The 14,063-nt window shown below is 40.7% G+C and overlaps 1 protein-coding gene and 1 long non-coding RNA gene across 4 annotated transcripts in view; one reads left to right on the forward strand and one right to left on the reverse strand.

Moving 5' to 3' along the window:
• Adgrl2 (adhesion G protein-coupled receptor L2) overlaps positions 1–14,063 on the reverse strand; it is a 619,706-nt gene that overhangs the window by 190,992 nt on the left and 414,651 nt on the right. The gene's annotated exons all lie outside the window — the stretch shown is intronic.
• The window catches only part of LOC143442157 (uncharacterized), a 38,178-nt gene that overhangs the window by 17,118 nt on the left and 6,997 nt on the right, over positions 1–14,063 (forward strand). For both annotated transcript variants that reach the window (XR_013110171.1, XR_013110172.1), the window contains one exon: positions 2,226–2,434. This is a non-coding gene — a long non-coding RNA (uncharacterized LOC143442157). The remainder of the gene's footprint in view (positions 1–2,225; positions 2,435–14,063) is intronic.

Below are 14,063 nucleotides of genomic sequence, written 5' to 3' on the forward strand. Positions count from 1 at the left end.
ACAACCCTCTGTAATGAAATCCAATGCTCTCATTTGGTGTGTCTGAAGACAGCTACAGTGTACTCATATACATAAGATAAATAAATAAAATGTTGAAAAAAAAACAAGTCAAAGAAAGCAGGCACTGTTGTAACAGGAACCTTCCACCCAAGAGAGAAATATGACCAGCCCTTTAGCAGATGGGAAAAGTAAAGTCTGAAAGTAAGGGAGGTCCTGTCATGCATTTCCTGAGAAATGCAAAGAGAAGTAACACCTGGTCTCAGGAATGCCAAAACCTAGGGGATGCAGCCTGCAGTTTATTGTAAATCTACAGGAGTGTAAACATGCCTAAATACAGAACAGAATTCAAAGTGTCAATCGCTTCAATCAAAAGGAAAACACTCCATAGAAGCCTACAGGTTAAACTATTAAAAGTATCTCCCTCAGAACACCACCCTACACAACCATTATTCTATTCCTATTATCTCTGTCCCTTTTCCCGGGCTTCTTCGGATACAAGGGTAGACGGTCAGGTTTCCACTCCACTGAAGTAGAAGCAAGCCTCCCGGCTATTCGTAGAGAATAATAAGGTGTGGATGAAATGTACCTGCCTAAGAAGGGGGCTGTCTAACAGTTGTAATGAGCTGTGATGTTATCCCCAATGAGCTGTGTGTGAGACCCTAGGCAAGTCAATTAACCTTCTCTGGCTACAGTTTGCTCATCGGTAAAAATGGAGGTTTCAGAGCTTTCATTCCCAAGGGCTCTTTAGTTGAGAGGTGTCCTATCAACACCTTGAGAGGGCACTCAGCTGAGTGTGAGGGTTGAGAAGCCTCAGAGTCAACCTGCCATCTAGAACCTTCTGATTATTCTATGGCCATGTCAATGTTAAAGCTAGAGGGGAACTTCCTGCTTTCTTGGGCAGAGTTTTATCACATAAACAATGTATGTGAGTGTATGTATGTTCATGCATATATGTGGAGACCAGAGGTCAACCTTGAGTTTCACCTTGTTTGTTGAGACAGGGTCTTCCTCTGACCTGAGACACGTCAGTAATAGCTTGGCTCCCAGCAAGCCTCAAGGGATCTATCTGCCTGTCTTGGCATTTCCCCAGCACTGGGATTGAGTGCCTGGCACCATCTCTGGCTCTTTTGCATAGGTTACAAACAGCAGACTCAAGACCTCAGGCAAACACTTTGTATCTGGAGTATTAACCCAATAAATATTAATTGATTTTTAGGCCTCTATTTTAATTATAATTAGGCCAAGCAGATTGGAAGGTTGGTGAATAGGCCTTGCTAGTTGGAAGCTACGAACCTGCATATACCTCCACTGACCCATAATGGAGAGACACTGGAGAAAATTCTCGGTGAATGTAAATGGCAGGCTCAGACATGATAGGAATTTAGGACTACACTTTAGCCTTTCTGGCCAAGAGAGGTAAGAGATTCTTTTTCTCCTACAGACCACAAAATTGATAGAACAGCAATACATCTTGGCATTGGGGATTTTAGTCTCCAGGTATCTGCAGAAACTTGAATTCCTTGGAAAGCAAAACACTTACAATTTCTTGACCAGCCTTGCTGATAATTTCATTTCCCAGAAGGCAGAGTAAGCATTAAGGAGACTCCTGCTCAGGACCCAATTCTGACAGAAAGCAGTAGGTAAAGTAGAAATGATTGGAACCTTGGGGGGAAGCAGCCGTGCAGGCTCAGAGTTTGATTTAAACAGTGTTCTGCCTATGCAAACACAAATGGTTCTAATGAGCAGGAAAACGGGGAGGAAACTAAGGAAACCAGCATGCCACACGGGGACTCACTGACAGCCTCTGAATCTCAAGCAGCATGTACAAGAGACAGGAAGAGGGCACACAAGGAAGCAGGGGTGGATGAAGGCAGCATGGACCTATAAGCCCTCAGCAGAGAATGAGCTGGGGCTCCTGGAGGATGCTGGAAAGAAGCAAAAAACGCTGTTTCTTGGTACAGAATCAGGGAAAACAGCAACCAAGGGACAGCCCCAGATTTTTGAAGTGGAAGACAAATTCATTCATGAGAAAAAGAAAGCAAAGGTTTTCCATTCTTCTACGCGTCTTCCCTTTAGGTCAGCCACATCTCGGCTCACCTCCTCAGAGAGGACCTTGACCACCTTTGGAAAACAGTTCCCCCTGACATCTTTTACCCTTTGACTTTTCAGTCTCGTGGCTGCTGGTGCCATTATCTTACACACTGAAATGTTTGCTTTCTGCCTAGGAATGTAAGTTCCGCAAGCAAAGGGAATGCTGTTCTCACTAATGCGTGTCCAGGGCCTTGCACATAACAAACACTACTCAGCGGACATGAGCTCGGTGAAGGGAGTCAAGACCATGAGGCTAGCTCTCAAAAAAGAGAAATATGTGAAAGCATTGTACAACTGACACAAAACATAGACAATATTATTGATGTGCTGGCAAGTATTCTACGTAAGTACTCATGTGCTCTGATTATCATACTGACCCTATGAATCTTGTATTATTCCTGAGTTACTTCTCCATAAGCATTCAACTGCAGAAGTGCACACAGCTCACATGTGAACCAAGAGAATTAAGGACAGGTCTCAGTATAGAACTTATATACTCCGCCCGAGGAGATGACTGCCTGTGCTGTCAGAATGTCTCTTGGTCTCTAGGAATCATTGCCAGACACCTTCTCAATGATGGGTGCAAAGTGTGCTCAGCTGCCTTTATCAGACCAGGGTTGTCAGGAGGCACAGGGAAGAATATCCTTGATGTTAGAAGAAAAAAAACAACAACAAAAACCCATTCAGAGCCTGAGAATTTAGGTCTACGACAGCGGTGTCATTTTAGAAAGAACAGTTAAGGACATTTATATAAACATAAAAAACTTTGTGATCATTTCACAAGATTAAAAGTCAGAGAAACTATTCCACTGAAAAATATATCATTTCCTGGAAAAGTTAGCGAACAGTTTACCTTTGCAATAGGTGCAGATGTTCGGGTTTTGGCAAGACATTTGAAGTCTTTCTACTGAGCTGGATAGAAAAGTTCACATTGAGGGGTAATTTTGTAGTATGTAGTTTGTAGTATAACTAGTTGAAGGATTGCCCTAATTGCAATGTTAATGAAATGGCATACACCTAGAGAAAGGTTACAGATTGATACCACAAGGCCTTTGTCCTTCTCCTTGTCTGATGTGAACACCTTCGTCAGTGACTGAGATAAAGCAAGAGAAAGGCATGGCTGTCAAAAATGGCTTGCATGAGAAGAAGAAGATACACTAGATTACGAAATCAGGGATATAAATGTTCTCAACAGCTGAAAGATGCATAAAATTTAATAATATATAATTTGGTTAGAGTAATTGTGTGGGCCTGCCTTGGGACTGAAACACCAACTGCCTAAATTTGGTTTGAAGTCTGTGTGACTTAGCAACAGTACTCCTCAGGGAAGAGAAGAGAGCCTGGCCTGGCAGGGAGCCACGGGAGTGATGGCTGCAAACAACAAAACAGAAGTAGTTGAGACTGTGTGATAAACTTAGAGCGTTCACAAAATAATGGAGGGTGTAGTCAGTCCAGCTCCACTTTCTGTTGCTGAGACTGCTGTGCTCCATGCTGGAAGCAGCGTTTAAAGGAAGGTACCAGTGGAAGATATGAAAGTCCCAGGATCCAGCAGATGGAATGGTAAAGAGACTTAGCTGTCTCCTGTGAGAAAAAGACTGAAAGAGTTGTGAATTTTTATGCCGAAAAACAATTACACTTAATCATTTTATCTTAATAGTGTAATGATTTTAATGACTATTGAGGATTTACTATTTTCTAGATGCTGTGTTAGCCATTTCGCTTTAATTAGTGCTCACAACAACCCTAGGACGTGAGTTCAGAACTATTTTTATATTCAAGGGTACAATGTGATTTTAGGTGATAAATGCTAACACACATTTAAGCTTAAATTTTAACCCGTTGTCTACTCAGTCTTTAAATCAGATTTTCTTCACCACATGCAATCTAACTACCCATTACATAGGCCCAGACATTAAGTATATATGTGTATATATGGAAAATATGATAAAATTATGTGAAATAACAGAAAATCAAAATAATGTGCAGAAAAAGGAGACTGGAAATAGACGTATCAAAGTTTTAACAACTGTTATACTAAGGTACTGAGAAAAATCTCCTTCTTTTGTTTATTTCTTTTAACTTTAGAAAACTTTTTTTACTAAGCTTATCTTGATTTTGTAAAACTCCCACCTGCAGCTTTTGAATTAAAAAAATAATTGCTATGTCAAAGAGAAATTAGTTTATTTTAAATGTTTCCAAAGAAGTTGTATTAAGATTAAGACACCTAAAGGCATTATAAGACATATTTCAATATAAAAGCAGAACTACTTATAGTTCACTTTTTAAAAGAGTTGGTTTTTTTTAATTAATTAATTTTTTTGAGACAGGGCCTTGTGTAACCCATATTCACTTTAAATTCGCTGTACAGCTAAAGATGGCCTTGGAATTCTTACCCCCCTGCTTTGCTGGTTGAATGCACCACAGTTCCTTTATACAACACTGGAGGCTGAAGCCAGGCTTCATGCATGCGAGCTAAGTGCTCTCCTAGCTGAGACTCGCCCCCAGTTCTAGAGACAATGTCTTGGTAACATAAATCATGCACACCTTTCTCGGGAGATGCTGACAAACTTCTGGAAGCAACTCGGCATCATTTGATTCTGTACAGATTACAATTTATAAAGTTCGGAATGTTCAAAATACAAGCCAGGAAAAAAAAAAAAAGAATAAGCCAAAGAGTAATAGTTGACTATTTCATTCTGTATGGAGACCTTTCAGCCCGCAAGTAGATTTAGCAAAATATTTCTCTCCTGAATATAAGAGACACTCAGAATTGGGAGAGCACAGCACAAATAATTCTTCATTTCTATAGCAGTCTGTTTGCTCAGGATGCAGGGATGGCCGAGAGTAGACATAAAGCTGCCATCCTCACTTGCTCAGTTAAGTCCCAGGTGGGTCATGACTACTAAGATCTGAGTGTAAGTGGTACCCACTGAAGTGACCTCTGGCATGACCTTGTGTCCCATGCACGCCTTTGCCTCTAGGCAGGCTCCCACATATGCCATCCCATCTTCTTAGTTTCTAAATAGATAACCAAATTAGCATATTCATTTACATATTGTTATGGACCCTGAACTCGGAGTCTCACAAATGTTAGGCAAACATTCAACCACTGAGTCCCACTTTAAACACACAGAGACAACTAAGACTTCTATTGTCTAAGTCAAAAGGTCTATAAACACAAGAGAGATGTCTTCTTCTTCTTCTTCTTTTTTTTTTTTTTAATTTCCCTAGATTATATAATACTTAAAATACTGGGCACAAGGCACATCTTTTTTTTTGTTGTTTGTTTGTTTGTTTTTCGAGACAGGGTTTCTCTGTGTAGCCCTGGCTGTCCTGGAACTCACTCTGTAGACCAGGCTGGCCTCGAACTCAGAAATCCGCCTGCCTCTGCCTCCCAAGTGCTGGCATTAAAGGCGTGCGCCACCACCGCCCAGCTTAAGGCACATCTTTATTCATCCTTGTTGACTTAATCAGTTTGGCAGATAGGTACAACAAGCTTTTGTTTTTTAATCTAAGGATGATCAGCAAGACTGTCTTTGATTTTAGAGAGAGTGAAATTGAGTGTGCCCTGATTGTATTATTTGTTACTCTTATCTATAATCCCAGTTTCTTATCTTGAGCAGACACTAAAACCTATTCCTTGTCTCATTAAACCACAGCTTTTGAGTGCCTATGAGTCCAACATTTAAGGCAGAAACAGGAGGGAAGAGTTCAAGGTCACCTTAGACCACCAATCAAGTTCCAGGCCATCTTTGGATAAATCAGGACCTACCTCAACATCAGTCAATGAATTACCCCAACCCCTTGATGCACAGCTCTGGTTGGGAACCATGGACAGCAGACTTCAGCTGGGTAAATAGTGCAGAGCTGGCATTGCTGCCAAGGATCCAGGGAGCTTACTGGAAAACTATGGACGTTTTCATCAGAACAGAGAGAGGCTGAGGTTTACTAGAACGAAGCCTAAACTCAGGCAGTCATCTTGAAAGGGGAGGGAAAAGGAGGCCTTGGGAAGATACCGTGTACTGAGGGTTGCTGTGGCCAGAGGACTGACTAGGTGTGAAGGCTCCACAGACAGTGTTCTCCTTTGCAGACACTGCAGACTGTCTAAACAGCTGGAATTTCTCCTCTCCTTGTTTTTAAGGTTAGAGTCTGAAGTGAAAATGTGAGTCTTGCTGATTCTCCTTTGTTCCTTGGCTTTTTTTTTTTTTTTTTTTTTTTTTTTTAGGTATCCTTTTCCTTGTGTGTTCTGTGGTTCTCTCTTTGTGTGTCTGTGTCTTCATTTCTTATCTATCATCGATCGATCATCTATCTATTGATCGATCATCTAACTATATCATCTATCATTTATTTTGTGGCACTTGGACTGAAACTGTGATAGGGACACACTCTCATTTGCTCTTCTTTTTAAAAGAATTTTTAAAAATATTTTAAGTAAGTGACTGGTTTCCATACATGTATATATGTGTACCTCATGAGTGTAGAACCCATGGATGCCATAGAGGATATAAGATCCCCTGAAACAAGTGGTTATAAGCCATGATATGGGTGTTGAGGACTGAAATCTGGGTTCCTCTATAAGAGTTGCAAGTTCTCTTAATTACTGAACCATCTCACCAGGTCCACCTTTTGTCTTAAAAAATTACTTACCTGATTCCTCCCCCTCTCTCTCTTTCTCCTTTCTCTCCCTTTCTCTCCCTTTCTCTCTCTCTCTCTCTCTCTCTCTCTCTCTCTCTCTCTCTCTCTGTACAAGTGTCTTGGATAATGATCTGAAGCATCCTTCTTACTCTGAAATGCTTCTGGAGAAATTGAAGGACACTGCTATATCCTGGTCAAACCTGGGCTTTCAAAGTTAGCCCAGTGTGATGGCTATGCTCAGTTGTCATCCTGATGGGAACTAAAATTACCTTGGAGACAGGCCACTAGACATGCCTATGGGGAATAATCTTAATAATTGAAATGAGAAGACTTGATGCCTATTCCTTGGAATGGCTGGACTCTCAGACCATGTATCTTGGAGAAACAGAGCCAAGCAACTATGTGTTTTCATTCTTTCTCTGTTTCCTGATGTTGTGGGGGCCACCAGCCTCTTGCTTCTGCCACTTTACCTGCCCTGCCCACTGCTCTGCCCTCCCTCTATTCCCCTGGAAATGCAAGCATAATAAACTATCTACTACAGGTTGATTTTGTCAGAGCATACTATGACAGGAACAAGAAAATTACCCAAGATAGGCAAAAGTGTCCCCATCCTTTCTTCCGCAGTGGGAAGGAATCACAAGCCTTACTTGTGCCCTGTCTTTTAAGATTCCGGCACCTAGGGATCCCATCTCAGGATGGTTTTTTGTTTGTGTGAGTGCAGTTATCATGACTATTGTGGTCGCAAGTTAGACTCCACTCAAAGCAGCTTCTACAAAGGCAGTGAGCTGGTTTGTGGATCGCTGGGAAGTTGAATAAGTGGGATTAAGGCTTAAAATCTTCCTATTCTTACATCTGTCAACTAACACAGTCTCCCATTTCCTGAGTCTGTCCATATTTACAGCTTCAACTCTTACAAAGAGCAGCTATGTGTGGATCAGCCTTGACCTCAGCCTTGGCTGGCTGTCCACGTCTGAGGGCACTCAGGGCTAGTCAAGCTAGAGTGTGTCCATGGATGAGTCACTCAGGGTTAGTCAAGCTAGAGCATGTCCATGGATGAGTCATTCAGGGCTAGTCAAGGTAGAGGGGAACTCCTCTCAGCAAAGTTCCCAGAGGAGATCCATAAAGGTATTTGCACATCCTTGGAGTTCCAAGTGAAGCCATGTTATACACAAACAAGTAGATTCTAAGTATTTGTGATATATGTCTGCTTTGGGATATCTCTATGAATAGTTTTTATGTAAAAAAAAGGAAGAAGAAGAGAAGAGAGAAGGAGGGAGGGAGAGAAGGAGGGAGAGAGAAGGAAGAAAGCAAGGAAAGAAGGAGAGAGAGAGAGAGAGAGAGAGAGAGAGAGAGAGAGAGAGAGAGAGAAAGTAAGTGCTCTTTGCAATGGTACTCAATATACAAGTTCCTGGTTTGGGGGGTTGTTGTTGTTGTTTTGTTTATTTGTTTATTTTTTGAGCTAGAGATATCTTGAAACTCATCTATGTAGCTAAAGATGACTTTGAATGTATGCTCCTCCTCTTTCACACTAGAGTGGTGTGGTTACAAGTCTATAGGACCACATCCAGTTCATGATGTGCTAAGGAATCAAACCTGGAGCTTTGTGCATGTTTGGCAGATGCTCTATCTCCTTAAGTTGCATCCTCGGTCACACCATTGTTAATGGAATGTATTAGTTTCTTGTTTAAGCTAAACAGAAAAATTGCTTTTTTAGTTATTGTTTATTTGCTGATATCGAGTGGTTTGCTATGGTAGCATTCACCTAATGAGACCACTATCCAGATTCATCCTCTTCAGCATGAAACTCACAGGCCTATATGCCACCTCACCCCACCCAGACAGAAGTTCCTTTTGATTCAAAAGGCACAATTTAGGGACTAATTCAAACTCGAACTATAGATTTTCCCCTCCAAGACTGAGACTATAACTTAAGATCATGGTCACTTTGAATAGACAGTATTGGCCACTGAGCTACCTACGTTCCCCATCTCTGAGATCCTGCACTAAACCCAGGATGCTGATTGTATCCCTTCTGGGGAGGATGGTGTTTCCTGTTGATGGGCATTGCTGTTCTTCCCATCACAGCAAGCTATGATCACACCACTCAGTGCTTCAAGGCTTAAGGTGTTTCAGTACTCAGCAACCTTTTGGGTGAAAAATTCGTCCTTAAATCAGTACAGTAAGGGGATCTGATGACTCCCAATAGTCGTGAAAGATGAAAACTTAAAGCAAGTAAATGAGAAAGGAAAAACTTCTAACTCAATGAAATGTGTGTTCAAAACACCTCTCACTTAATGGGGAAAAATATCTGAAGCCTTTGCTTTGAAAGTCAAGACAAGACAGCTATGCTGCACACTACTAGAATGGGGGTCCATCCTAGGGTAGCAGGAGGGGGCATAGGTAAAGATGAGGAGAAAACAATTGAACAGAAGATAGTCTTCTGTCTGGAGAAAAGTTATAAAAATGAATAGAAACAGGTTGACTAGGTACAAATAATTAAAAAGTTGCATTTGAATGTTAAGAAAGAAACATTAGATGCTATTATATCAATAAATAAAGAATCTAAAAGGTGTAACTGAAAATTTCTTTGTAAGAAAGTACACACAAGTTTAGTAAAAGTATGTTAAAATGAAAACCTTTCTAAAGAACATCATAATGTTTGGACATGAAGGCGGATGCCTCCAATCTCAGCATCATGATTGCTGAAATCAGACTGATCATGAGTTTGAGGCCAGCACAGGCTATACGTGAAGCCTTAACTCAGAAAAAGAAGCAAGGAAGGAAAGAGAGGAAGGAAGGAAAGTAGGAAAGAAGGGGAGGGAGGAAAAGAAGGAAGGATGGACAAGGGAGGGAAGTAAGGAGGAAGGGATGGATGGAGGTAGGGAGAGAGGAAGGGAAAGAGAAAAGGGAGGGAGGGAAGGAAGAAGGGAAAGAAAAGAGGGGTCATAACAACATAAATACTTCTGATAAAGAACATATGGATGGATTGGAGCAGTACAGATCATATAGGGATTATTTTCTTTCATCTTAACCTATAGATTCTGTAATCCAATCAAGTTGATGTTTTTAATCTGACCACCCGTGTGTGTGTGTGTGTGTGTGTGTGTGTGTGTGTGTGTGGCGTGCAGGAGGTCAGAGAATAAATTCTAGTTGGTTTGTCCATTCTACTATGTGGGTCCCAGGAATGGATTCCTGCTGCCAGACTTTGGGGCAAGCCCCTTTTCTACTGAGCCATCTTGCCTTTCTCAGTCTGTTTTTGTGTTCATAGAAGAAGGCAGGGAGCAAGTTTTTTCTAAAATCTACTTATAAGAGAAAAAGGCATGGTAGCCAAAATACCTCAGAGAAGAAGGAGACACACTACTTACAAGAGAGCTTAAAAAGTTATTACACAGGTACAATAACTTAGCAGTGTGACATTGGCAGAGGAACAGACAAATTGACCAATAGAGCCAAACAGGGAACAAAACGTTAGATGGAAAATGTGTGGACATTTGATTTACGAAAGGCTAGCTTTGACAAATCACCCAGGGAAAGAACAAACCATTACAAACACAGCACAGAGGCCATAATTTCCTTTTTTTTCAAAACATATTTCTACCTCAGACATGAAAGTTGACTTCAAATGGATTAGATACTCAGATTCAGAAAGCAAAATGCTAAGACACTTAGAAGACAGAGAAACATTTTCTGAACTCAGATGTCAAAGACAGAAGTAGAAAAGGAGACCATACAGAGTGAACGCTAATGAAGAACTCATATTCAACATGGTCCCAAAAGGCAACAACAACAACAAAAAAGACAACAGCAGCAGCAACAGCAGCAGCAACAAGAACAACAAACCTCCAGAAACAAACAAACAAAATACATTTATCACCCAATTAAAACCCTAACAGATTAAAACATAAGTCACCTACAAATCAGTAGGTCAAGAATCATTTATGTTTAGAAGAGAAACAAGAAACCCTATTACCTGTTATTGCTTCTGTAATCAAGGGCTAGAAACTTAAAACCGTGAAGAGTTTTCATTATCTAATCAGCCATTTCATCCACCACCCCCAACAGTATTATGTACTCACTGGGGCCCCAGACACTTGAACCCTGATCTTGTGCTCCTGGTAGGACCTGAACCTTGAACCTACATGACAGCCATGAGGCGGTGAATAACATTGGGATCCACATACCTGGGGAGCTGTCATTTTCCTCTTCAGCAGCTTTTGTAGAGCAGACTCCCTCAGCATCACAGTGTTGACCTTTCAGATAAGGTGGCTCTGTGCAGGGACTATACTGTGTCTTTAAGGATGTGTTTAGCACTGTCTAAGGGGTAGTCTATGTTACTGGGTTATGTATTCGCATACCTAGTGTAGCAAGCAGAACAAAATGCTTGTGCAGATCTCCAAGTATTCTCTGGAGGAAAACAAACTCATCCCAGGTTTAGAAGCATCCCCTTCGAGAGACCTTTGCATGTACTTGCTTTAGATATGTAAGTTCTATATTGTTCATGAAATGACTATATATGATAGTTCTAGTGATAAACGAAGGGGGAATACAGGAAGCAGTGTAGATGCTTGCAGTGTAATGAAATATTATATAACAGTATACATGGTTATGTGACGTAAAGGGTTGAAAATGTATTATTGTGTTAAATAATTATAGACGGATACTGTTCTCTTATATATAACCAAATGAATAAGTAAATACATTGAAGTACAAACACATGAAATAAAGCTATTTTGGGGGGGAACAGCAAGTCATAATATTGCTTTAGGTAAGCAAGAGATGTCAGAGACAGGCTCCAGATAAGGTCCAGCTGTGATTGAAGGGGGGGGAGGGGATTAAGGAAATGTAATTGACAGACACAGGGATGATGCCAGGGGTCATCGGAGTTCCTGTTTATTCCCCTGACACTGGCTGGCATAGTGTGTGTGTGTTTGTACGAAATGGGTGTGCGGGTAGAGGTGCACATGTGTCATGACGTGTGTGGGATTAAGTGGGCAAGTTTCGCCAGTTTGTTCCCTTGTTCTACCATGGGCTCTGGGGATGGAAAGTGTGTTGCCATTTCAACTAGAAGGTGAGTTTTTTTATATGCTGCGCCATCTTGCCAGCCCCCCATATTTTTAACTACTTAGTATTTTTTCCCCGAGTTTCAAGTCCGCAAGTACTTTCAACTCTACAAACTATATGATGTAGTCATTGAGAGACCAGAAGAGCATTTGTGTAGATTTAATAGGCTGTATATTTGAGAAACGCAAAGCAATTATAAATTTGAAGCTAATTTAGGACAGAGCACAGGGAAGTTCCAGCACAGCCAGTCATCCAGCCAGCCTGACTTCTAAATCAATGGCTACTAGCTGGGAATGGCATGCACACCTTTACTCCCAGTACTCGGGAGGCAGAGGCAGTTGGGTCTCTGCGTTTGAGTCCAGCATGGTGTACAGAGCAAGCTCCAGGACAATCAGGGCTACACAGAGAAACCCTGTCTCAAAAACCCAAAGCCAAACCAACCCAGCAAACAAAAGGCAGTGGCTAGAAACAGCAATCCTTGTTGGCTTTAAAAGCAAAACAGGTTCATCTATTGGCAGAAGTCAGTGCACAGAGAAAGGTTCTAAAGAGCCCATCAATTACTGTCTGGCTAATATGGACAAATACTTTTCCCTGTGAAATGAAATCTGTGAAGCCAAAATCCCTGAGGTTCATAAGATTAGGTGACCATGGAAAAGGAGAGAAGGGGCCTTCTCGCCCTTCTTCTTGCTTCTTTCCAAGTGTCAGACTCACTCAGCCTCTCAGCTGAGTAATCAATGCTTTGTTCTATCTTTTAATGTCCTCTTGCCTCAGCCTCCAAAGCGCTAGGATTATAGATGGATACCACCATCGTGTCCAGCCAGAACTTTCCAACCTCAAAAATATTTGCACACTCCCTTGACTCACTGCAAGGGGGTGATACACTAACATTCTTTCTGCCACAGTAAGATGCTCTCAGGTTCACTAGTTGTTTTGATACTGAATTCTTCTTTTCATCCCATACCATGAGTAGGCTTTCACACAAGGGCGTCTGGGCCTAAGGACCGCTTGCTTGGTGTGTGGGATACCCCGGGCTTGATGCTCAGCCCCACATAAATAAAACTAAATTTGCCAAGATGTCCAGAGTCTTTGTCAAAGCTGGGTGCAGAACCCATGCCTTTTCACATGTTCCTTCAAGTGTTCTGAGCAAAACTCCTAACCTGACAGTGGTTTCCACAAGGGAAATCTGCACAGTGGGTTATAGATGGAGATTAGTTACTGTTGAATGTTGGCCTGCAGATCTAATGGGCTGAAGTGTTTCATCTTCCTGTCCAGCCTTTCCTTCTTGTGAGCATTTACTGTTACCATTAAATAGTAAAACACCACACTCTTATCCACTAAGCAGCAACGTGAAATCGCAGAACATGCCTGAATACAGGGAACACATTTGTACCAGAATTAAAATGGTTTTTTAAAGAATGGTTTTTGTCACTTTAGATACTTGAAAAATATATTTTACCTAATTAATATTCATTTATATTTTAGTTCCTCCAGGAGTTAAATATATACTTAATTTTATGTGGTTTCAGCTTCTCCTGGAGTTAAATATATATTTAATTTGATATGAATATTCTAGTTGTAAGTTTGGCATAGAGAAATGTTTTTCAATTATATCTGTATATATTTTTATTTAATACTAAACATGTTCTTTTAAATACTGTATTATTCAAGTAATGTTTTTTCTTTTGTTAGAAATAATATATTTATTATGGGAAATTCAGAAAATGAAAAATGGAAAATATTCATTGAGTCATATTCTTAACAATCTTTGGAGCCTCTGAGTCTTTCCCCAACCCCACAAGATATTATCATTCTAGTTATTCCCAGCACAGCACATTTGTAATGTTCTTTCTCTGCCTGCTACTTCACACTTTCTCATGTTTAATTATTTCAAAGTGATATTTTTCTTCTGTGGAAATTTTCTTGCTTTCATAACTAATTCTCAAGAATGTCAGAGCAGAGTAAGTACTAACTTGCTAAGAACTGTTTCTCAATGGTGCTTCTTATTCGGTCAGATTCATCTGTTTATTATTTAGATTGTAAAGAGGTCATGATCAAGACCACAATGAAGTGATGTGCTGGGTCATAAAGCCATGAAGATAGTCAAGCCACACAGTTGAATAAAATCCCGCAGTACCTACTGGAAGTTGTGATATATGGTTTAGAAAATAACACATTTTAAAATTCACAGAAGCTTCAAAGCCCTGGTCAGACATAAATTCCAATCCGTTTTTCTGTAACGGTAAAAATCCAAAGGATTCTCGTTCACCAACTCTCAG

This window comes from Arvicanthis niloticus, chromosome 4, assembly GCF_011762505.2.
Source record: "Arvicanthis niloticus isolate mArvNil1 chromosome 4, mArvNil1.pat.X, whole genome shotgun sequence".
In the NCBI taxonomy this organism is placed as follows: Eukaryota; Metazoa; Chordata; class Mammalia; order Rodentia; family Muridae; genus Arvicanthis; species Arvicanthis niloticus.